Source organism: Lissotriton vulgaris, chromosome 1_1 (genome assembly GCF_964263255.1).
Source record: "Lissotriton vulgaris chromosome 1_1, aLisVul1.2, whole genome shotgun sequence".
NCBI lineage: Eukaryota > Metazoa > Chordata > Amphibia > Caudata > Salamandridae > Lissotriton > Lissotriton vulgaris.
The window spans coordinates 1,353,569,850-1,353,595,266 of record NC_141685.1 but is presented as its reverse complement, the minus strand read 5'-3'; positions in this window follow the sequence as shown (position 1 = coordinate 1,353,595,266).

The window sequence follows — 25,417 nt, the reverse complement described above, 5'->3', positions numbered from 1 at the left end:
CCTTGGTTAGATCTATTCGCCACCGAAGAGAACGCGTAATGTCATCAGTTCTGCGCGTTGGAATTTCCAAGGCGGCACTCTCTCGGAGACGCTTTTCGTCGCGGGTGGAGTTGCGGTCTGTTGTACGACTTTCCGCCTATACCACTTCTGCCCAGAGTGCTGAAGAAGACCAAACGCGACCGGGCCCAAGTCATCCTTGTGGCTCCGGACTGGGCACGAAGGTATTGGTATCCCGAGCTACTCAGTAGGTCAGTCGATCCCCCGGTTCGTCTGCCTATTCAGGAGGAGCTTCTATCGCAGCAGCAGGGGACGGTCCTCCACCGGAACCTGTCCAGTCTCAACCTCCATGCATGGAGATTGAGCGGCGACTGTTGAGGCCATTTGACTTGCCTCCTGAAGTCTGTAATATCATTCTGGCGGCCAGGCGGCCCTCCACAAAGTTGGTATACGCCTGCAGGTGGAACAGATTTGTGGCATGGTGCACAGCAAAGGCTGTGGATCCTATCTCTGCCCCTCTTTCTGAGGTTCTTCTCTTCCTTCTTTCTCTTGCCCAGCAGGGCTCTGCTCTGGGCACTATCAAGGGCTACCTTTCTGCCCTTTCAGCCTTTCTAAGGCTGCCTGATCAACCATCTTTGTTCAAGTCCCCTATTATAACTCGCTTTCTGAAGGGCATCACACACACGTTTCCACCTGTTCCATTTGTGATGCCTCAGTGGGACTTGAACCTGGTTCTTACTTATTTGATATGCGCTCCCTTTGAGCCACTTCACAACTGTCCTCTATGCCTTTTTACTCTGAAGACTGCTTTCCTGGTTGCCATCACCTCTGCCAGGAGAGTGAGTGAGCTCCAGGCTCTTTCCTCCAAACCTCCTTTCCTTTCTGTCCATCCGGACAAGATTGTGTTGCGGACTAGACCCTCTTTCCTGCCCAAGGTTGTCACGGCCTTCCACATCGGGCAGTCTATCACCTTGCCCACCTTCTTTCCGCCTACGCATCCCTCAAAAGAGAAAGAGCGTCTCCACCGTCAAAACCTAAAACGTGCGCTCTCGTTTTATCCCGATCGCACTCGCCAGTTCTGGGTGGATGACCAACTCTTTGTTGGTTACGTGGGCGCTAAGAAGGGACGGGCGGTACACAAGCGGACCATCTCTCGGTGGGTCGTGTTGTGTATCAAGGCATGCTACTCCTTGGCTAAGAAGGAACCTCCTGTTGGGCTGAGGGCCCATTCCACTCGGGCCACGGCTGCTACTACTGCCCTGGATCGGGGAGTCCCCTTGCAGGACATTTGTCAGGCAGCTACGTGGGCCTAACTGCACACGTTCGCAAGACACTACTGCCTGGACAGTCTAGTCCGAAGGGATGGCTTCTTTGGCCGTTCCGTCCTCCAGGACTTTCTGGTGTGATTATTGGTTCGCAGACCCACCACCGGGGTTGGTACTGCTGGGGTATCTATTCTAAGGTAAGGAATCCAATACTACCCTGTTTCTTTCAGAAGAAAAAAAGTTACTTACCTTCGGTAACGATATATCTGTAAGAAACAGTAGTTAGTATTAGATTCCTTACCGCCCCACCCATCCTCCCCGTTCTGCGAAACGATATCTAGGGTTAAGGTCATCCCCTTTCAGGGCCCTAGTTTCAATGGCACCAGTGTTGGTTTTTAACATGGCTCTGCGTTTCTGGCGCGGAAAAGCTGTGTCTAAGAACTGACAGCGCGCGGAGGCGGCGTCTAAGTACTCCGACGTCATCACGACGCCGACGACTGACGCGGAGCCGCAGACGACGCCTACCGACGCGCAAGGGAACTGCTACGCAAAATTTTCCGGTTCCAGTCTGACACCTGGGGATATTCTAAGGTAAGGAATCTAATACTAACTACTGTTTCTTACAGATATATCGTTACCGAAGGTAAATAACTTGTTCATTTCTGCGCTTGACCGTGGTCCTCCTACAGTGTATTCTCATCATAGTCCAAGCACATACAATCCATCGTTTCATCTGCCCTTGCCCACTCTGTGTGGTGGTACCGCCACCACATATTGCACATTATACAACACCTTGAGTGTACCCGCCCTCAAAACGTCTCCACTGGCCATTGTACATGCAGACCTTGGACCACCCTTTTCATCCATTCTTGCATCCTGAGATGTAACCTACTACCTCTGTTCTTCACCTCCTACTTTCCCCTTTTAAATATTTAAATCTTCTTGGACAACCTTACCAACCCTTACCATAGAAAAAGTAACAAGTTTCTGAAATCACTTTATATGTGAGCTCTGTATGCCATCCTGATACCCAATATTCCAATAACATGCTTTGTGCCATTATGTAATGCGCTTGAGTTGCAGTGTTTTATCTTGCCTGGCTTTGTGTGTCATGACAATCAAAGGTAATATATTCCTTTTTTTTTTTTTTTTTTCCAATGTATCACAATTATTTTCTGTTACTACCTCAAACAATGATATTACAGTAAATAAGTTTTTTAAATAGTTACAATGTATCCAAAAATGTTTTATGAGAGCATCTCAAACACTGTTATTACAGTAAACAAGTTTCTAAAATAGTTTCACAGTATCACAAAATATTTCATGTGAGCACCACAAACGTCGATATTACAGTAAAGAACTTTTGAAAATAGTTGCAGTGTAGGTCAAAATATTAAACGCGAGGACCACAAACACTGTGATAACAAAAAGTAAACAAGTTGTGAAAATAGATTCGAAGTATCAGAATAACTAATTTTTTCTTTACTATAGACAGATCTTACAGATGGAAAATGTCACTTACACAGTAAGCATTTCTTCTTGGCATGTAGTGCTGTAGATTTAGATGCTTTCCATAGTCCTGCCATCATCTCGTGTTGTGATGTTTGAATGTTGTTTTTCTTTGAAAAAGTGTATTTCTTTACTAGTGTAGAACAAGCTCACATCTATTTTGGATGTACATGTTTACACGTTATAGAAACCAACATCATCAACTATCCATTGTTGTGTTTTTAGTTAACAAAAATAGGAATCATACAAATGTATGCTCTACACTATTGCTTCCAGGTGTCCTTTCACTGGTTTCTTCCAAACAGCCATAACTTTTTTCATGGGTTTCAATGTCTAATCTTTCAGGTTTGAAAATTGATTTTTTAAAGTAGATTTGAGCAAGTTGACAACTTGGAGCAAGAAATAAAGTCTCCTCGTCTGTTTGAAAAAGATGGAAGACGCCTTGGCCATCACCAAGATAACTCTGCTGCCTTTTTGAATAAAATCAGAACTGTGTGTGTGTGTGTGTGTGTGTGTGTGTGTGTGTGGGTTTGTGTTACTATCCTTGTGGGGACTTGGGCATGATAACACACTCACGCTGTGGGGACTTGATTGCACTGTGGAGACCTGAACCCAGGTCCCCACAAGGTAATGTCTTCTAAATGATTAAAAATGACTGCAGGAACATCTGTGTCAATTTTTACAACTTTTGAAAAAATTGCCTTGTGGGGACCTGTGTTTCATAAAGTGTGTTTATATTTTTGCTCGCTCTGTCCCCGTAGGCAGGAGGTGGTACTGCAGTCCTAAACACACTTTGCATTTAAACACACATTGCTCACCAGAAACAAATACTAGCAGCAAAAAGGATGCACATTTCAAAGGGAAAGCTCCATGACCCTTTATTTATACAAATATTCTAAATGTAAATTAACCTTTTCTCTACAAAAAAAAACGTATTTACATGATGCTGCTATTGAATTTAGTCGTTTTGTGTCTGAAAATTGTGGTTTTATGAGCACTTTTTTAAAATCTATTTGAGTTGGAACACTTCACTATTGCCATGTGATCTTTATCTTCAATTAAGGAATGATGGGGCACTGCACTGTGATATAAAGTAAATGATTCTGATCATGTTTTGCAAATAACTTAGAGGACTATTCGGGCCAGTGTTCAGAGCCCTTGCCTTTTTTCGCTATGACAAAGTCAATTCACTCCAAGACTGTGACCATCCTTTGGCGGACTAGCTAGCCAGAGTCGACTTCAGTACTGGTGGTGCCTGGTGCAACAGTCTTTTTGGTGCCCCCCATGACCTCCTTCTGCATGAATGACCTCACTACAACCCTTCAAATGTGCCCCTCATCTCTTCATAGCCCCTCTCTCACATGCATTTGTTTTATTGCACCACTGATACTAGTGTAGGTTGTCAGAGCATTATACATCACACACATTATACAGAGACAATGAATCATACAACTCTGAATTAATATGTAGGTAATGCTACAAAAGACACTAGGGATTACGAGGTGTAGGAATCGCATGTCATCCATTGAGTATTTTTTCTGGAGACACACAAACTCAGGATTTAAAACATTCCACAGTGGTTGGGATACAATTTTCTAATCCAAATGCACTACTATCCAAGCAAACAGTTTTTAGCAATAATAGGATATTGAAAGTCTGGGGGGAAAACATAACATTCTAACCTATACCATACAGTTTGCATGCAGTTCTTTGATGAAAGTTCTTTGGTCACTGTGCTATTCAAGATTGTAATTTATGAACTGCAAGTAAGAAAAAATCTGTGCAACAAGAGCAGTTATCCACTGAGCAACTCACATAAAATACAGTCCTTTTGTCTGCATGGTACACTTTCTTTGCAGTAGGCATATTAACTAGACCTGGGAATAATTTCTATCACGTTAATCAGAGTAATTTTTTTTATTCCTTTTCGGTAGGTACGCTTTGACGTAGAAATACCGATAATAACGCAATTACACCTGCTCGCGTAACTAAGAGTAATTTGGGGAAAAACAATCCTACCGGGAGAACACACTAATAGGCACATGCATCAAGCGATTTCGGAATCGCAAACGGTGCGAATCGCAAAATTCGGCCGTTTGCGATTCCAAAATCGCTTTTTGGGATGCATCAATCATTTGCCATTTCTCGCAATTTAAGAAATCGCAATTTTTTGCGATTTCTCAAATTGCGATAGCATGTAAGAAATCGCAATTTTTGCCATTTCTTAAATGCTATGCATGATTTATTTTCTATTGCGAATTCGCAATTTTAAAGGGAAAAATTACCATGAAGTACACTTTCATGGTAATTTGCGAAAACTTTCAAAAATGCAAATAAATGCCTTTTTGAAACTTACATTTTACACACACACATGCCCTTGGGACATATGTGTGAGTAAAATGTACTTATATGACATTCCAGGGGTGCAGGGGGGGTCCTTTGGACCCCCCCCCCCTGCACCCTTGAAATTGCATTCTCATTTTGCGATTCCTTAATTGCGAATTCGCAAAATGAGAATGCCTTCACATTGATTCCTATGGGCCTAGAGGCCCGTAGGAATCAATGTAAAGCATTTCCTTATTTGCAAATCGCAAATAAGGAAAATTAGCGATTCGCAAAAAAAATTGCGATTTTTTGATGCATAGGAACTTGCGATTCCTAAATTGCGTTTCCTTAATTTTCGCAATTTAGGAATCGCAAATTCCTACAATGATGCATGTAGCTGTTAGTGAGTGCAAGTGGCTGCTTGAGCTTGCTATTTGTGTTCTGCTGCATTTAGTGCTATTTATCAATGTAAAATGCCTCCTTGCTTCCAAAATGGAATTTAGCGCTAGAAGCTGGAAGTAAGTTGGAGGGAAAATTCAACTGCAACAGCACATTTAGCGCTACTGCTTAGTGCAAAATGCCTGTTCACGCCCGTTATGGCTGTTTGGGGGGCTTTTGGCAATAAGAAAATAGTGCTAAACACGGGGGAAGGTAAGTTTTTTGAATAACCTACCCCAGGTGCACATTTTGCAAGCATGATCGGCTCCTTTCCCTTGCTATTCGTGTTCTGTTGCATTTAGCACTATTTCTTAACATAAAAAGATTTCTTATGCTCATTTTTGGACGCAAGGTTGTATTTTTGCATTAAGAATTAGCACTAAACCTAGAATTACTCTTTTTGCGTAATTATGCATAATCTCACAGAATTTTTAGATAATACCACCTGATTACGCTTCACTAATTACGCAAGTTATTCCTACCCCCAATATTAACCCTCTTCTCTACTTTCAGATGAATCAAAATTACTACTAGCAAAAACTCTGAACTCTCTCCAGCAGGAAGGTTAATCACCAGAGTTTTTATTGTTGTCTGAAAACTTATGTACACAAAATGAACTCTGCAGCAGGTGTTTTTAAGCTCATACCTTATTTCTAAACACAGCCCACCCCTGAGCTCAGTACCAGGTGTGGATTCACCAGCTTCACCGCTCTAAAGCCGGCCTGTAGCTAGCATCCCACCCTCATGCTTTTCATCTCAGAGTGTGGCTTCTTTCATGTTCAAGTGGTATTATCCTGTCTCCGCAATAGCCTAGGTTTCACTAGACTGTTTGTACATGGCCAACTGTGCTGTGTCTATATCACATCCTCTGACTTTTAAAAATAAAAAAATATTTTTTCTGCATTTCAAGCCACTCTTGAAATTTCAGGAGCGCTCAAGGCACACTGCTCTGCATTTTCTAGCCAGGTGTCTAACTGCATCCATTAGTGTTGAAGGCATCAACAATGGAAAATCTTCTAAGAGTACTGTTCCTATTGCCTGCTTTGACTAAAAAAACACAGTAATCACTGGGTATTTAAGGGTGTTACTGGTGGCCTTCTGTGGAGCACACACTCCTGACATCTCTTCAGAGAACACCACTTCTACACATGATGGATGCACCATCTACAAACCTCCTGATTCAGTGTAACTGATCCATGATCATTAGGTAGTGCTCCCACCCTTGCTGAAAGCTCAATTGCTCTAGGGTTGCACTCTACATTTTTTTTTTTTGGATGTTCTTATATAGCGCTCGATCACCTGGGGAGGTATTTCGGCGCTTGCCTTGGGAACCCGTCCTGGCTTTTCCCTGTGAGATAGCCACTACAGGGCATCCCCAAGGTGAAAGCCAGGCATCCCGCCGCGGGGGGCCGTTGTGGAGATTAAGCAAGCTTAATGCCCAGAGTTGCAGAGTGTGAACCCATGATTAGGTCAGGCACCGAAGCGAGAATTGTCGAGTCCGTGGACAGTTAAGCTCAAGACCCTGCCGCGTCGGGAATTGAACCCTGGTCCCGGGTCTGACCTCTGCTTCAGGGTCTGCCTGCTCTAACCAGTGAGCCACACTTCTCCACATTGCCACATGGATACTTGGTGGTGCATGGTAAGACTCAGCAGACACAATGGAGCTGCGGTGTTGGATGTCAGGCTGGAAAGCTGTTGCAAACTTTGTGGCCCCTTGTCCCCTCATCCCTGCATATTACTTACATACATCCTTCACCGTTTGGACAATCAGAAACACTCATTTTAAAATCATATCAAGTTAACCCATGGTTTAACCCGGTGGTACTCAAAGTACGGCCCGCGGGCCTTTTGCGGCCCGCCAGACCTTTCCTTGCGGCCCCCACAGCAGTCACGGACTCAGCGCAATTACTGCTGTTGTGGTGTCTCCTTGGGGGCCGCATTTGCCGAGAAAGATCATAGGGCATGCGCAGACAATTAGTGTCTCCATGCTCACCTGCAGCATCTGCCCTCGTGACGTCATGGGCTTGCAGCAGGACCTACTTCGGACTCACACCAATGGACGCTGTGTTCCCAGCTGAAACCGAGCCGAGATTCACTGCAACCTGACACCAATTGCCGCGTCTCCTCGCCTTTAAAAGGAGTAAGTGTGTGCCAATGCCAGAATTGTTATTGCTGGGACCCCATACTTTGCGGTTTTCTGTTGCTAGATCTTGTTTATGCACCACACAAAAGTTAAAGATATCGTTTGGGGTCTTCCAGGTCGCTTAAAATCTTGGGCAGAAGAGTTATTTATGTATGTTTTTCTTTTCAACTTATTACGAGTAGTTTTGCATATTAATTTAAGTGCCTATGACAGTAGATGGCGCTGTTCCCGTATTCTGTGACATATTGTGAGTTAATCATCGGCTGAAATGTACTTTTTATGCACGTTTGTTCTCCCCTTGTTCTCCCCGAGTTAGCAGGCAGGGCTGCTGAGACGTGTAACTATTGGGCCTCCATTTTTGCCTTCAGGGTGAAAAAAATATATATCAACTCGGCAGCAGCACTACTGCTCAAAAAGCCTTTGTCTTTTCAAATCCATTGTTTTCATTCTTTCAGTCTCATCATTTCAGACCTGAAGCATTCTCATTATTATATACAACAAAGCCATAGTTCTTGCTTATTTATCTTATGCAACTAACAACTACTGGGGTCTCCATATTCGCCCTTGGATAAATATCACCTCAACAGCAGCACAAAGCCTTTGATGCAACTCCAAATAGGCCCGTTTTAGTTCTTTCACAGTTTCATAATTTCAGAACTGAAGCATTTTCAATGTTATATATGATATACAACAAAGCCATAGTTGTTGATTATTAATCTTATGCTACTAACAACCATTGGTCTCCATTTTCGCCCTCAGTGTGAACCAACAATATCTCATCTCAATACCAGCTTCATTGCTCAAAGACGTTGATGTAATTCAAATAGACTTGTTTTAGTTCCTTCATAGTCTCATCGTTTCAGAACTGAAGCATTTTCAATTTTATAATATACATACAACAAAGCCATAGTTGTTGCTTATTTATCTTATGCAACTAACAACCATTGGCAAAGTCAATAGTCCGGACTTGTCGCAGGTATAATGTCACTGGTTGTATATGATATATCAGGATACAATGACAAACAGTAAAATACCAGTAGGGTGGCAAACTATGCTAAGCAAAGATTTTTTGTTTACATGAGAGAGAGACTGACTGACTGACTGACAGAGCGAGAGGGAGAGACTGACAGAGCGAGAGGGAGAGACTGACAGAGAGAGAGGGAGAGACTGATTGAGAGAGAGGGAGAGACTGACAGAGAGAGAGGGAGAGACTGACCGACAGAGAGAGAGACTGACTGGCTGACAGAGAGAAAGGGAGAGACTGACAAAGAGAGAGAGAGACTGACAGAGAAAGATTGACTGACAGAGAGCCAAATGGACTGGGGGAGAGAGAGAGAGAGACTGATGGAATTGGGGTTAAAATGTATAGGAAGCAATGCAATACCTCTTAATATTGCTATTGTCTGCTAATAAAAAAGTATTATCAAAATGTGTTCTTTGTAGTTACATCTGCTTTTGAAATACAGCATTATCGCACTGTGTAATGTTTCGAAACGGGTTTGATTTTTTTACTCTAATCCCGCCCCCCCTCCCCCACTGACCCCGCCCCCCACTGACTCCACTCCTACCGGTGCGGCCCTCGGCCACAAACCTCACTGTAATTTTGGCCCCCGACAGAAAGTTTGTGAGTACCCATGGTTTAACCTATTGTCAGGGCTTTAAGTGAGATTAAAAAAACTGGGGGTTCTCTCAAAGGGGCGTAGTCAATGTAATTAAGGGCGTGGCTTAAAACACGCAAACTAAAAATCAACAAGTGCCGTCCAAATTGTATTTTGCTGTTCTGTCATTGCATCCAGATATATGATACAACAAGTAATATCATACTTACAACAAGTCAGGACTATTGGCTTGGTCAATGGTTGTTAGTTGCATAAGATAAATAAGCAACTATAGCTTGTATATAATATTCAAAAAATTTCCACTTAAAGCCCCGGTGACACCACGACAATGTTGCTGCTCCTGAGACCCATTTCGAGGCCTCCTTTAAAAAACTGCCGGTGCTCAGCACCGGTGAGACCCGGCAAATTTAAAGCCCTGCCTATTTATCTTATTTTAATGTGAGTGCTAATCTGAGAAAAAATACTTTTGCTATGTTTTATTTGCACAGTGTACGAACATGCCACTTCTATAAGAGGCATGATCCATAAAAAAGTCATAAATAAATAAGTCAAGCAAGGGGTACCGTAATTATAATTACTGATGAGTAATGTGCACAGTGTACTCAGTTTTGCACTCAAAACTGGGGGAGGAAGTAACAAACAAAATGTATGTTTACCACTTTACTACACAAACACAAAATCTGCACCATTTGCCAGCAAGTTTCGTGACACATTTTTCCTGATGAAAATCCCATCTGTAAGAATTATTGGGGTGAGAAATGTGGGGACGTCAAGAGGCAAGTACGCTGCAATTACCTGAACAGGAAACTTTCCCAGACTGGGAGATGGGCCCTGCTGAAAAGACGGCACCTTTGCATGGAAAGGCAACATGAGATGTGACTGACTGGGACACTGAGAGCAGAACGAGGTTTAATCATCCAGCCTAACTCTTTTAGTGAGTTTGTAAACATTAATAAAGCAAGAAGTGGAATTCAGAACAGCCAGTTTGTAAACATTAATAAAACAAGAAGTTTAATTCAGAACAGCCAGTATAAAGGCATACAGAGGTTTATTTGTCATTAAAGATTAATTGGGAGAGTATGTCTTGCGTCGCCTCAACATTCTGTAATACTGGAAAATTCTCTTAATCCCAAAAAAAGGGAATGGACCCTATGCACAATTCAGCGAAGACATCGCCGACTTCATCAGCCCGCACGCCCTCCTCTCTGCTGACTACATCCTCCTCGGGGACCTCAACTTCCACCTGGAGAACAACAACGACCGCAACACCACCACCCTGCTGGACAACCTCGCAAACCTGGGACTCGAGCAGCTGGTCACCACCCCCACCCACTACGCCGGAAACACACTCGACCCCGTCTTCTCATCCAGCAAGGACATCGCCTTCAGCCACGCCACCGGACTCCACTGGACGGACCACAGCTGCGTCCACTTCAGCTTCAGAAGGACCATGATCCACCACCACCAGCAACAGGTTGCACGCAGAAGCTGGAACAAGATCACAGCCGACCAGCTCGCGACCTCCCTGAGCATGAACCCTCCCACCAGCACAACGAACCCAAGCCAGGCGGTCACCAACCTCGCAAAGTGGATCAGCAACTGCGCAGACGACCTCGCCCCTCTGAAGACCCCGCCTAGCAGGCCCGGTAGCAAGAAAGCCTCATGGTTCACCGACGAACTCAAGAGCTCCAAGAAGAACTGCCGAGCCCTCGAGAGAACCTGGTGCAGAGACCCAACACTGGACAACATGACTGCCCTCAAGCTCGCCACCCGAAAACACCACCAACTCATCCACGCCACCAAGAAAACCGCATTCAAGGAACGACTGGACAACAACGCACACAACAGCAAGGAACTCTTCAACATCGTTAAAGAGCTCTCCAACCCCAACGCCAGAAACAACGACATCACCCCTTCGCAAGACCTCTGCAACTCCCTCGCCTCCTACTTCCACAACAAGATCGCGGACATACACAACAGCTTCAGCACTCAACCGACGCACGCCATGACCAAACCACCGCCCCCCACCACCACCCTCCGCGCCTGGACCCCGATCGGCACCGAAGACACCGTGCGCACGATGAACTCCATCCACTCCGGATCTCCCACCGACCCCTGCCCTCACCACGTCTTCAACAAGGCCGACGCTGTCATCGCACCCCACCTGCGGGACATCATCAACACCTCCTTCGATACCGCTACCTTCCCGGAGAGCTGGAAGCACGCCGAACTCAGCGCTCTACTAAAGAAGCCATCAGCCGACCCCACCGACCTCAAGAACTACCGCCCCATCTCGCTGCTCCCGTTTCCTGCAAAAGTCATCGAGAAGACCGTCAACAAGCAGCTGGCCGCCTTCCTCGAGACGAACGGATCCCTCGACCTCTCCCAGTCTGGCTTCCGGGCCAACCACAGCACCGAGACCGCCCTGATCGCAGCCACCGATGACATCCGAGCACTGCTTGACAACAGAGAAACAGCAGCCCTCATCCTCCTAGACCTCTCCGCGGCCTTCGACACTGTCTGCCACCGTACACTAGTGCAGCGACTCAGCAACGTCGGAATCCAGGAGAAGGCACTGGAGTGGATCATCTCCTTCCTCGCCGGAAGGACACAGAGAGTCCGCCTCCTCCCGTTCAGATCTGAAGCCACCGAAGTCATCTGCGGCGTTCCTCAAGGCTCCTCGCTCAGTCCAACCCTCTTCAACGTCTACATGAGCCCCCTCGCAGACATCGCACGCCAGCACAACCTCAACATCATCCCCTACGCCGACGACACCCAGCTGACCCTCACCAACGACCCCGCCACCGCCAGAGCCAACCTTCACGAAGGGATGAAAGAGGTAGCCGAATGGATGAAGAACAGCCGCCTGAAACTGAACTCGGACAAGACGGAAGTCCTCATCCTGGGATCCTCACCCTCCGCCTGGGACGACTCCTGGTGGCCCCCCGCCCTAGGCAGCGCACCCAAACCAACAGACCACGCACGCAACCTGGGCTTCATCCTGGACTCCTCCCTCTCCATGACCAGACAAGTCAAAGCCGTCTCCTCGTCGTGCTTCAACATCCTGCGCATGCTACGTAAGATCTTCCGGTGGATCCCCACCGAGACCAGGAAGACGGTCACCCAGGCCCTCATCACCAGCCGTCTGGACTACGGCAACTCCCTCTACGCCGGAACCACCGCCAAACTCCAGAAGAGACTCCAGCGGATCCAGAACGCCTCAGCACGACTCATCCTGGACATCCCCCATCGCAGCCACATCTCCGGACACCTGAGAGACCTGCACTGGCTCCCGGTCAACAAGAGAATCACCTTCCGACTCCTCACCCACGCACACAAAGCCCTACACAACCAAGGCCCAGGATACCTCAACAGCCGCCTCAACTTCTACGCTCCCAAACAAAAGCTTCGATCGACCGGCCACGCCCTCGCCGCCGTCCCCCGCATCCGAAGAGCCACCACAGGGGGACGGTCCTTCTCCTACCTCGCCGCCAAGACATGGAACTCCCTCCCGACCCACCTCCGCCTGACCCAGGACCACCTCGCCTTCAGAAAGCAACTCAAGACCTGGCTGTTCGAGCAGTAACGGTCCCCCCTCCCCTAGCGCCTTGAGACCCTCTGGGTGAGTAGTGCGCTATATAAATGCTTTGATTGATTGATTGATTGATTGCAATGTTACTGGTAATCATGTAGAGCACTCCAAAAGCTTCGGGTTGAGTTTGCGCTATATAAAATTGCATAAGAAGTAATTCCAGACTACAGTGCTGTTGTGCGTTTCCATACACTGAAAGGGATATAGCCCGTCAGTGCCCTCCAAAGACCTAGCGCTTTCAGGTATTTATTGCTAATTCATACCTCACAGTCAAAGCAATGTGATTAGGAGTTATGTGTAAGCCACATCTAGCATTCTGTAATCATGGGTGTTTACTCCAGAAGTATGGTACACATTGAAGAAATCAAATGAGAACATTTTAGTTCGAGAAGTTTTTTCCCTGTCACTGATTCCTTTCATTAAGATGGTGTATATATCAAGGTTCCTTTATCAGCTTCAAAACTATCCCTGTGAGATTTCTTGGGGTTACTTTACCATTTCAATTATCTCTTACTTGGATACCTCTGCAATGGATGTGCATCCACAATCGCAATGAATAAATGTTTTGGATTACTGTACTTCTCTACCTACCCCCTGTCTATGGCAGGCTACTTACAGGGAAGCAAAGCGCGCCCGCACTGCTGGCCTAAGAGTGGAGTGGCATAGAGTACAGTGGCATACAGTGGAGAGGCACACAGTGCAGTGGCATACTGTGAGATAGCAGAGAGTGGAGTGGCATAGACTGGAGTGGCATAGGGTGGAGTGGTGTAGAGTAGAGTAGCGCAGAGTATAGTGACAGAGTAGAATAGCATTGAGTGTAGTGGCATAGAGTGAAGCTGCTTGCAGTGTAATAGCGTAGATTGGAGTGGCGTAGATTGGAGGAGCATAGAGTGGACTGCCGTAGACTGGAGTGTCATAGAACAGAGTGTAATAGAGTTCAGCGAATTAGTGCAGAGTTGGGTGGCATATAGTGGAGTGACGTGGAATGGAGTGGCATAGAGTGTAATAGCGTAGAGTGGAGTGCTGTGGAGTGGCATATAGTGGAGTAGCGTGGATTGGAATGGCTTAGAGTATACTAGTGTACAGTGGAGTGGCGTACAGTGGAATGGCATACACTGGATTAGCATACCGTGGAACGGCGTAGAGTGGAGTGGCATACAGTGGAATAGGGTAGAGTGTAGGGGCCTACAATGGAGTGGCATAGACTGGAGTGTTGTAGAATTGAATGGCTTGGAGTGTAATAGTGTGTAATGGAGTAATGCAGAGTGGTGTGGCTTACAGTGAAGTGGGGTACAGTGGACTGGTGTATAGTGGATTACCGTAGAGTGGAGTGGCAGAGTGGGGTGGCACAAAAACATGTGGCATTAGAGCTTTATGTAGGATAAAAATGGTTGAGCGTGTGTAGAATGGGCCTGGCCACAGAGATCTAACTAGCAATCCTTTCCAAGAGATGTAGCCTATGTAATCAATGCTGGTATGTAAAACATGTGAAGTAGAATCCTGTGCTTCATACAGCATGCAACCTGATCTTTAGTTTGGTGCCTCTGTGAGTTTTCGGTTATTGCATCCACACATATCACACAGCAGCAAACACACGCCTAACACAAGCCAGACCTATTTGCTTTCCCAAGGCATGTTAACAGTATCAGAAAAATTATTAACAATGATTTTGGGTTTAAATATTAAAATTGAAAATCTTTCTGGGATTTTGGCTGTGAATTAAACTGAACATTAGTGAGTGTTGGAAAAAGTATTGATCTTCAGAGTGTCTCATTCACTCCTGTTTCCCTTGCACACCACTTTCCTCTATGGTCTCTCACTTGGTTAGGCACAGACTTCTTCTTGCCACATCTTTCTGATATCATACATCTTCATATTTTACACGTAATGTCCTTACACTTTTTTTTCTCTTTTAATTCTGTCCTTCTGCATGTACTTCATTGTGTCACCTTCTCTTTACCGTGCCTTCTCTCACACACACTCTCTCTCTGTTTCCTCTTACCTATAAACATAACATTTTATTCTCATTTGGTACTGTTAATATTTCAACAGGAGTGTACCTCCTGTACATATTTTCATTCAAACTGGTAATTACACTTGCGACATAAGTGACCATCAATCTGCGAGTTGTGCAGAGAGGCCATGGATTGGTCGAACATGTAGTCTGAACCATTTATGACTCAGTGACAAGCAGTGTGATAAACTCTCACTGCCTTTATCCTCAACTCTACAGCTCTCAATCATAACCTGTGATGAGCTGCCGCCCTCAACCAGTATTCTCACAGACACATAAAGGCACCTATGTGCATAGTTTGCAGTAGGCAAGAGTTCTATGTTGCAAGAAAATAACCTATAAAAACACCATATCTAGGAAAAGAAAAGACTGTTAGGGAATGTAAACGTGAATTGTAAACAGGGACTGCATCGCTGACATTGATTACTTTTCGGGTTTTAGAGTCATTGCCATTAAACCAGTGTTATTTTCCTGCAAAATTAAGGACATGAATATAGGGCCTGGTAGGTGCCCATTTCAAAGTCAGTTTTTAATAATTCTTTATTTCTGGATGTGAGACTTGGTAGAATCTACCCCACCAAAAGTCATTTGCACTGTATTCCCAAACCACTGGCACCCTGGTATGGTGGAGACCTTGATGACAACAATCTCTCCCTTCTTCAATATGGAATACCATGGAAGAAAAAGAAATCCACTGATGCCTTCATACTCTAAAACCCATTCGCCTAACATCAACACCACCAGTGGGGTAGCCAAACAAAAGTGGAACGCTATTCAAAACAATTCAAGAACGACCGACCCCCACACTCATTATGCAAGTGCAACACCATCATCTATTCTTTACTGTAAAATTACAAACGATCTGACAGCACATAGACAGCACTACATCTCACTACCCTTAGAAACTCCACTTCCCTTTTCTGAACCCAGATCAATGCATTTCCTTTGGCCGTGTACTTCCCTGCGTTGCCACTGTCATATAAAAATACCCACATAAATATACAGTTTTTAAGTTATTAAAAATCGTACCTCACCACAGCTGGTTTCTTTTTGCACTCTATTTTTTTTTACGTAATTGTAACTGAAAAAGAACAGCCACAGTTTGCAGAATACAAAGAATTAAACCATAATTTGACAGATTACTGAGAGGTGTGTGTATTGTTTATGCTGAATAAAGCAAGATGTTGCTTTCTATGACCGAATGTGGAGGTGTCAAGCCGGCAGCACTCAGTTGGGAACACCAGAAACATTGCACATATAAAATTAAAAGTAAGAGCTAAAGCGCAAACACATAAACCGGTATCTATTAAGCACATTTCAATTACACCACCTCTTTAATGCACATAACATTATTTTTAAATAACAGTTTGGGGACTTGAAATTAAACATGTTTCCTTTTACTGGGGATTGACATTTCAGGAATGTAAATTTCATTTTATTTCTAAAGGTGTCTAATTGTTGCCAGCCGATTTTTACATTTCAAATATCTCGAGGTGCTGAAATGCCCGTGCTTTTTTTCACCAGCCTGAAAAAGAAAGTTCCTTTTCCCGTCTCTGTTTACAATCGAACAGGTTTTGAATGTATAAAATTGTATCCAACGACTGTGGATGAAAGTTTCTTCTTAAGAGAACACCTTCAGTGTCCCATCCCGTGCTGCAACCCTCCCCCATACTCCTGTTGCATCTTTTGACGCTCTCTCTTGCTGCAGTGGCTGAGGGATCAGATGTCAGCGCGCTCCGTCCCAGGTTTAACATAACAAAGGGCCGAGAGCTTGACCGTCCCCGTTTGCACAGCAGAGAGCCATCCAAGGGCAACCACTGCACCCCAGGCTGTAGTCGCTGGGGAGGGCTCCAATGGGTCAGAAGTGTTATGCTGATGTCTGCCCTTCAAATGAAGCATCGTCTGCAGACAATGTTAGCAGATAAGGCGCCGACTTGAATTAACTACATCCTGCTCTTTTGAAAACATTCTCTTACGTTTACATTTGCAGAACCGCTTCTCACGAGCCATGCATCTCTTTCAACTTTTACTGTAAAAGTGATGTGCTGACAGGAGGAAGGCCAGGCATGTGTGACTGTTTTGCATTCCCTTCTTGCGCTCTGCATAGGCTCACAAAGCACATAGGCATGAGAGTGGGAATCAGCTGAGACAGCAGGTGCCAGTCCATGCATCCACATCACCTGTGCAAGCACATTGTGTGTTCAGGTTGCGAGGGCCCATACTTCTCGTGGCCTGTATTTATATTTTCCAACAGTAAGTAAGGGGTGGCGATATAAATGTGATCTCCTCTGCGCTTGTGTTTCCTTTTTGCTGGGGTTCAGGATCTGCATTTCAGATACAGAACTTTTCTATCTATCCCTTGCCTGCAGTGTTTCTGTCACTGAAGCAGCTCTGTGCTTCTACTGTCATAGATATCAATCCATTTCACTATAACTTAAATGGGTTTCAATTGACACCTATCACACCCTGGGCAAAACGGAAACTCAAACTGTACACGCGCACATTTTCTGCAGGACCAATTTCGTTTGGTAAATTTGCACATCCACAAGACCTGCATAGACTTTTCCCTCCTTTTTAGCAATATGATGTAGTAAAAACTAACTTTTGAGAATGTTCTCCCACTTGTCCTGTGAAACATTCTACAGTACAAAGAACATGGATTCCTGCTTAGAGGTGTTTCGTGGGGTTTGTGTTCAAGGACTGGTACATACACAAGTACAAATATTTCTAGTTATCTTTCATTTCCTGAGTAATGTTTTGACTTCAAGCTCTTGCTCTGTTTTAGCAGAATTATATCGTAGGATTACTGATATTCCTTTTTTCACCCGGGATTATTATCATAAAATATATCATAAAGGGACCTGCAGAGCTCCTCAAAGCTACCGGCTTATTGAAAGCCTAAACCCCATTCCTGTCTCTCACACCTCTTTATTCACCGCTCTATTCCATTCCATGATAACAGCACATTGAGGGTCATCACACACAACTTGTAAACACTTCCCACAAAGTATCCATAAAAAGACAACATCCTTCCAGCCACACAGTCCATATGCTGTAGAATGCTGCCCATGTAGGTAAGCGCTTCAGCGCCTGCTCAGGGGTAGTTAGTGCTATATAAATATTGCAATACAATACAATGCCCTTCTGTGTGAAAAGACTCATGCCCAGATTTGGCAATATTTGACACAACGCGTAGCAGCCTACAAAGTTGCTACACTACGTTGCGACAAAGGGAGAGAGGAAAATGAACCATATCTACGAACATATGCCACATTTCTTCTTTCACCATAGATAGTGCACTTTTGACTGCATTGTGACAAATCACACACCCTTTGCACCATAGTGCAAGGGTGTGTGCATTCCCTAAAGGATAGGTTTTGTAACGGAAGGAGTAGGAAGCTGGCTCTGTATGTACCATACCAAAGTAAGGTATAACGTGCACAGAGTCCAGTGGATCCCCAAAGGTACGCAAAGGTTAAAGTAGATAATACCTTACTCTTTATTTGTGGTAGTGTGGGCAAGCAGTAAGGCTTTATCAGAGGGTAGTGTTAAGCATTTATTGTACACACTCAGGCAAGAAATGATGTCACACACTCAAATCGGTCAGTGCAGTCCTTGCAGGTGATTTTGTAGCCGTCGGGGATGGTGATGGCTATGTCCGGTCCAGGTCAGGGGTTGATCTAGGTTTCCGTGAAGAAGGTGATGATGGGAGAGGCGACCTCGAGGAGGTCCCAGATTTCTGTGGCATGTTTGTGGAGGGATCGCACATTGAAGAGGATGCAGTTGAGTCATTCAAGGGTGCTGTTGGTCGGTTGGGCAACAGGATGATCTGGCATGCTGGCATGGGTGAGGATGTGGCTGCAGTTCTTGCAGTAGAAGTGTCCTTTGGTCTTCTTCGGTGGCACGAGGTGGTAGGCGGTATGAAGTCCTGAGTTGTGAGCGAGGAGGGTGCTGGTGCCATATCGGTGGAAGGTCCTAGAACCAGGATACCAGGCGCTGTGGATGGTCCAGGCACAGACCCGTGCAGACAGGCCTATTTTTGGAACACCAGCGCCAGCCATTCAGTTGTGCTGGGGGGCTGGACAGCTGGGTGGCAGGAAATGTGGGAGCGGGAAGGGTCACTGGAGGGTAAGAGCCATGGGGATTATTGCAACAGGAACGAGGGTGACAAACAAACTGAAGAAAAAGGTAAAAAAGGAAAAAGCTGAATAAAGGCTCTAAGGCAGAAATCATAAAAGAGAGGTAGAGGGACAGCCCAGCGGCAGAGCAGTGATGCTCTACCACTAGACCACCAGATATGAGGCACAGGCAGGGGCCTGCGGATGGATGTGGGCCTCGGCCAAGGGTCCGGAGCAGCAACAGGGGCAGCAGCAGCTACCAGGAGCAGCTTTGCTGTGAATGGAGCAAGTCCTCTAGAAAGTCAGTATTTGCTACTTCCACTCCAATCTTAGTAACAGCAGGGAAAGTGTTGGAATTCAGAGGGTTTCAAATGGCCATTTCCACTACAGTCTAAACAACAGTAGGGAAGATGTTGAAGCTCTGAGGGGGTCAAATTTACTATTCCCATTCCACCCTAAGCAAAAGCAAGGAAAGTGCTGAATTTTGGAGAGGTTAGATTTACTTTTCCCACTGCAATGTAAGCAAAAGCTGGAAACGTGTTGGACTTCAGAGGGATTAGATTTGCTATTCCCACCCCAATATATACAAAACAGAAGGAAACGTATTGGACTTAAAAGGGGTTATATTTACTATTCTCACTCCATCCTAAGCAACAGTAGGGTAAGTTTTAGACTTTGTAAGGGGTATATAAACTATCCCCACCCAAATTAAGCAATAATAAGGAAAGTTTAGGAATTGGATGGTCTAGATTTACTGTTCCCACTCCAATTTAAGCAACGGTAGAGAAAGTGCTGGACTTCAGAAAGGTAACATATAGCATTCCAATACAGTCATTAAAAATAAATATTCAAATACCTAAAAACATAAAATGATTAACCATAGTTAAACTAGAAAATACATATTGTATACATTTAAATAAAATGCACAATTTATTATAAATATAATAAATAAACGAATCATTAAATGAAAAATTTAAATAAACATACGTAATATTCACTTCTCTCGCTAGTACTGAAAAAACCTGCAAGCACCAAGAAGATACATTAAAATAATAAAATTTAAATAAATGAAACATATCAAAATAATGAATATAATATACACTTGCTGATAATTAATACAAATTATTTCTTGCATATTCTAAATAAAAAAAATGGTCATTTTAAATATTCAATGAAAAAATTAAGATTTTTAAAATTAAGTATTTAAATAACAAAAAATTAATAAAGAAAACTATTTTCATTTAAATAATTTCTGACCCTATTCCCCTGCAAACTGAACATGCTGCTAAATTAGGTATAACTAATTATATAATACAAAATATAAATTAAAAATCTGAAATTAAACCCAAATAAATGAAAGAACAATTAAACAATTAAAACATTACATACTAATCATTTATATATTGATGTTACCTTACATTACTTAACATTGAAAATCAATTTGTTAAAATGTTATTAACCTTCCACCATATTCCCCCAAAAACCTAATATCCCACTATTAAATTATAAACTACTTAAAATAGGTATTTGTAGATCACACATTAACTCTTAGGCACCTTAGCACTAACAGATGTTTATTGTCACCCACCGGTACTCATTTTATCGACCTCAGATGTTTGAAAGGCTGAGTGGACCTTCCGGGATTTGAACCTATGACCATGAGATTGAACACAGGGCCCTGCAGTGGATACATTAGTCCACTGAGCATCCAAATCCATCTAAGTGCCTTATAAAAAAAATTCAATTAACCATTTAAAATTGCAAACTATATTTAAAAAAAGAGAATTTTACTAATCTTATAAGTATATATATATATATTTAATAAGAAAAATGTTTATTACAAGTATACTAAAGTACACAATATTAATGACAACAATTTTCTACATTACCATATTGTATACAATAAAACTTGCATTCTTAATTTTGATATTCTCTTCCACTATATTTTTGCAGTGGTGATATTTTTGACAACATATTTATGTCACATGATATTTTGGAATCAATATTGGTTTCATTCACCATATTTAACGTGGGCCCATTTTGAAAATGTCCCTTTTCCCATTTAAAGTGTAGTTACAGAACTATTAGTCCTTTTCTCTACTCCGGCATAAAGAGACCACAAACCTAATTGCAAAATGAGGAGCTTATTTATGAGCCCCTTGTTACACTTTTGCCCCACTGTTACGTCACTTTTTGTTAGGGTGCAGCACCATAAAATATGTGCCATGTTGCACCATTTTTACAAAGTGACGCATCTAAGCAGATGCGTCACTTTATAAACTCCTGCGCCACATTATACCTGCGTCGGGTATAATGTTTGTAAGGTGGGTGTTCCCCCGCAAAAAGCCTAGTAGAAGTGGCACTGTGAAATCTATCAGATTTCACTGTGCCACTTCTAGGACGCTACTGTGTCACAACCTTACGCCTGCCTCACAGCAGGCATAAGGGTGATGCAGTGCAATGGGAATAGGCTTCCTCCATTAATTGCTGGAGTTGCAATATGCTTACGATACAACTCCAGCAATGCATGGGTTACACGCCGACAGATACATCAGGATTCCTGACGTATCTGTCATTCCATGCGACATGGTACGCTATAAATAAATGAGGCACATCCGTCATGTCGCAAGGAGGGCACACTGAAAAGTGTTGCATCGCTGCTTTCACGCAGCGATGCAATACTTTTCATAAATTTGGCCTTTAGTGTTTAAGACTGTATGTATAAAATTCCCACTGCCAAAAACAAGTTTTTCAACTTTGTGGAAGACTCCTATCTTTAACATTGGAACATTTTAAGGTTTCTTTTCTCACAAAAAGAGAGTGCATGACTATCAAATTGTCCTTCTCTATTCCCGAACAAAGGATTCACCGGCTCCTTTTAGGATGCCTAGTTTTATAGCCCACACACACCGAAGTACAACATTTAGGCTAACGACTCAAAAGATTTTTGTTAACAGTGTGAAAGATTCCTGTAATTAAAGTACGTACATTCTGAGGTTTTTATTTTCATGAAAAAGACAGCTGTATGTCAGCCAAAGTGACTTTCTCTACTCTTCCACTATGAGCATACCAGCTCAGTTCAGGAATACAATTTGTAAGACTCTTGTATATGATTTGCCCTTCAAATGAAACAACCATCAAAGCTGAGAAAGTCTCTTGTAACTGACATGGTCACTTTTGAAAATGTTTAAGCCTTGTTTAAGAATTTCTATTTTACACTCCAAATATAAAAGGCTGAACAAATAGATGTTTCAACTTTGTGAAAGTTTCTCATGTTTCACCTGGGCACACTTTGAGAATGTGTCTTCCCATAAAAAGGCGGATGTACTTACAGAATTTGTGTTCCTAAACACAGTAAATGTTTGAAGTTTGTTAAACGAGGTGTATGTGCATTTAAATATAAATAATCAAGACCTGAGTTGGGGTCGAAACGCGTAATGGCGGACTTGCTGCGCACCTAAATAAAGTCACTTGATATTGCACAAGGAATCTTGGGTCTGCTCTTCGTCTTTTTCTGCATGAAGCAGCTGTTTTTGGCGAATCCTTTTCATAAATATAAATATATATGTATATATATATTCACTGAAAAAACCATAGGTTTCACACCAGTTATAGTTAGGAATTAGCATTTAAAAAACCTATTAAATTCACTGAAAAAAAAATAGGTTTCACACCAGTTATAGTTAGCTGGAAATTTTACTGATATAAAACCATTGAAATTCCCACGTTATAGTTAGTCGGACTCACTATAACTTGCGCGTGCAATGCACTGCTGATGACATCACATATTACATCACTCATGACATGGTCAGTGACATCACTTATGACATCACTCATGACATCACTGATGACACCATCCAATGAATATGTGCCTTTCTGAAAAATAAATATGTTTTATATATGTATATGTTAAGGTCGATGGAAGAATAAATGTTTAAATAAGTGTCTAATTGTTTGTTTGTTTTTTAAAAATTGATTGGTTAACTGGCTTATTAAGTGTATCTTAGTGAATACATATATTAGCGAGTAATGTTTAAATATTTAAATATATGTATCAGTGTTTTACTTTATGTATAAGTGGCTGCATGGGTTGGTGAGTAGCTACATGTGTGTGTATATGGGTTATTAGATGTTTTTTTAGTATCAGTATGAGTGTCTGTATGGTTTGGTGGGGCTGTTACTTAGCACATAGATGCATCAATGACTGACTCACTGTTTGTATGTGTTTTGAAGACAGCATTTATGTAGGATTGTATGGGTGGATGAGTGTGTATATGTGTGTGTTAGAGAGTGAATGCCTCTCTCACTAGTGTCTTTGAGTAACTACATATGTTTTAATCTTGTATATATGAGAATTGATGTATATAAGTAAGTATATGTGAGAGTGAGAGATTGAAGGAGTTCCTGTTTAAATAAGTATGTGTTTCTATAAGTGATTGTTTAAGAGAGTAAGTATGTGTAAGTTTCCTTAGAAGTAATGTGCTAATGTGTGTATAGTTGTATATGCAAATAAATGGATGTTTATTAGTTTATTTGCATGTGTGAGTATATGTATGAGTAAGTTTTTGATGACTGTCGGTGTGTAACAGAATGAATAGGGGTATCACTACATATGATGAGTGAGTATATGTATGAGTGAATACATAAAACTGTTGGTGAATGTGTGAATTTGTATATAGATGGTGAAATTACTGAATTGGTTGTTGTAACTGGTATGGGTATATCCACTTTTTTGTTAATGTTAGTTTCTATTTTTGAATATGTGTTTCAAAGGTTACTTTACAGTGAAAGGAGGTCTGTCACTGTGTTACAAGGATGGTGTCATCAGTGATGTCATGAGTGATGTCACTGACCATGTCATGAGTGATGTAATATGTGATGTCATCAGCAGTGCATTGCACGCGCAAGTTATAGTGAGTCCGACTAACTATAACGTGGGAATTTCAATGGTTTTATATCAGTAAAATTTCCAGCTAACTATAACTGGTGTGAAACCTATTTTTTTTTCAGTGAATTTAATAGGTTTTTTAAATGCTAATTCCTAACTATAACTGGTGTGAAACCTATGGTTTTTTCAGTGAATTTCATAGGTTTTTTAAATGCTAATTCCTAACTATAACTGGTGTGAAACCTCTGGTTTTTTCAGTGAATTTCAAACGTTTTTTAAATGCTAATTCCTAACTATAAGTCTCAGTTTATATGTAAGACTGTTAGCACTCTAGTTGTTCTTTAGAACACTCTGGTACATTCTGTCATTGGGCTACAGTTGGGCTACATCTAGCTGATATTTGGGCTACATTTGGATTTTTTGGTCTCTGGTGGCCATCTTTGGGCTACATTGGGCTACATTGAGCTACATTTGGGCTACATTTTGGCATATATATAGCCCAATGTAGCACAATATATATTTTATCAAAGTTAATTTTCGTAAAAACCACTTAAGAATAGGGCTACCACTCCCTACAATTTTTCCCAATTTTTATTTTTTTTTTGCTTTGGAGCGCTTCCGGTGCGCTTCCCGGGGAACGCCCCGAAAAGCGTACTTTTATAAAGCGCCCCCGGGCGCGCTCCGGGGAGCGTCTCGTAAGCGCCAATATCGCGAACGAAAACATGATCATGACGTATCGCGTAGCCGCGTCCGCGTGATACGCACGGCGTAAGCGCACCCGGAAGTACTCGAGCGAATACGATCGCGCAACGTAAACATCCGACGCGCTTACGCTACGCGACCCGGAGTGCCCCCGGGCGCGCGTAGCGTAAGCGCGTCGGGTCATGTGACCTAAAAATAACACTTTTCATTGGTTCATAACAGTTTTAGTTTCATAATGATGAAGCCCCTGGTCTTGTGACCTGAAAATAACACTTCTCATTGGTTCAGGACAGTTTTTTTTCAAAATGATGAAAGACCCCACCTTTTTTCCTTATTCTGACTTTGTCCTTTGACTGAGGAAGACCTGTTTGTACATCTCTGTACCTTTTTGATCTTAATAATGGCTTCAGTAGCAGCAGCAGCTGGTGCATCTGCCCCACCACCACCACCACAACCACCAAGAGGACCAGCTCCAAATTATATTGGTGGTCAAGAACAGGAGGAGGAGGAAGATGAAGAGGAGGAGGGGAGGAGAAGATGGCTGCCTGAAGAAAATACCCCATACAAACCCAAGCCACACATTGTATGGGAGTTTTTTTCAATCCCAGAGGGCAAAAAAATAAGTGAATGCGGCCAAGGTAACTTGCCTAATCTGCAATGAAGAACTTTCACGGGGCAACCCAAACAAAAAATATTCATTTGGTAACCATACCATGATTCGTCATATGACCCGAAAGCACCCAAACAACTACTCTCGTGCAGAGTTCAGGGAACTGGCCAGTAACCTCCCCCAGTCGTCAAGGACCA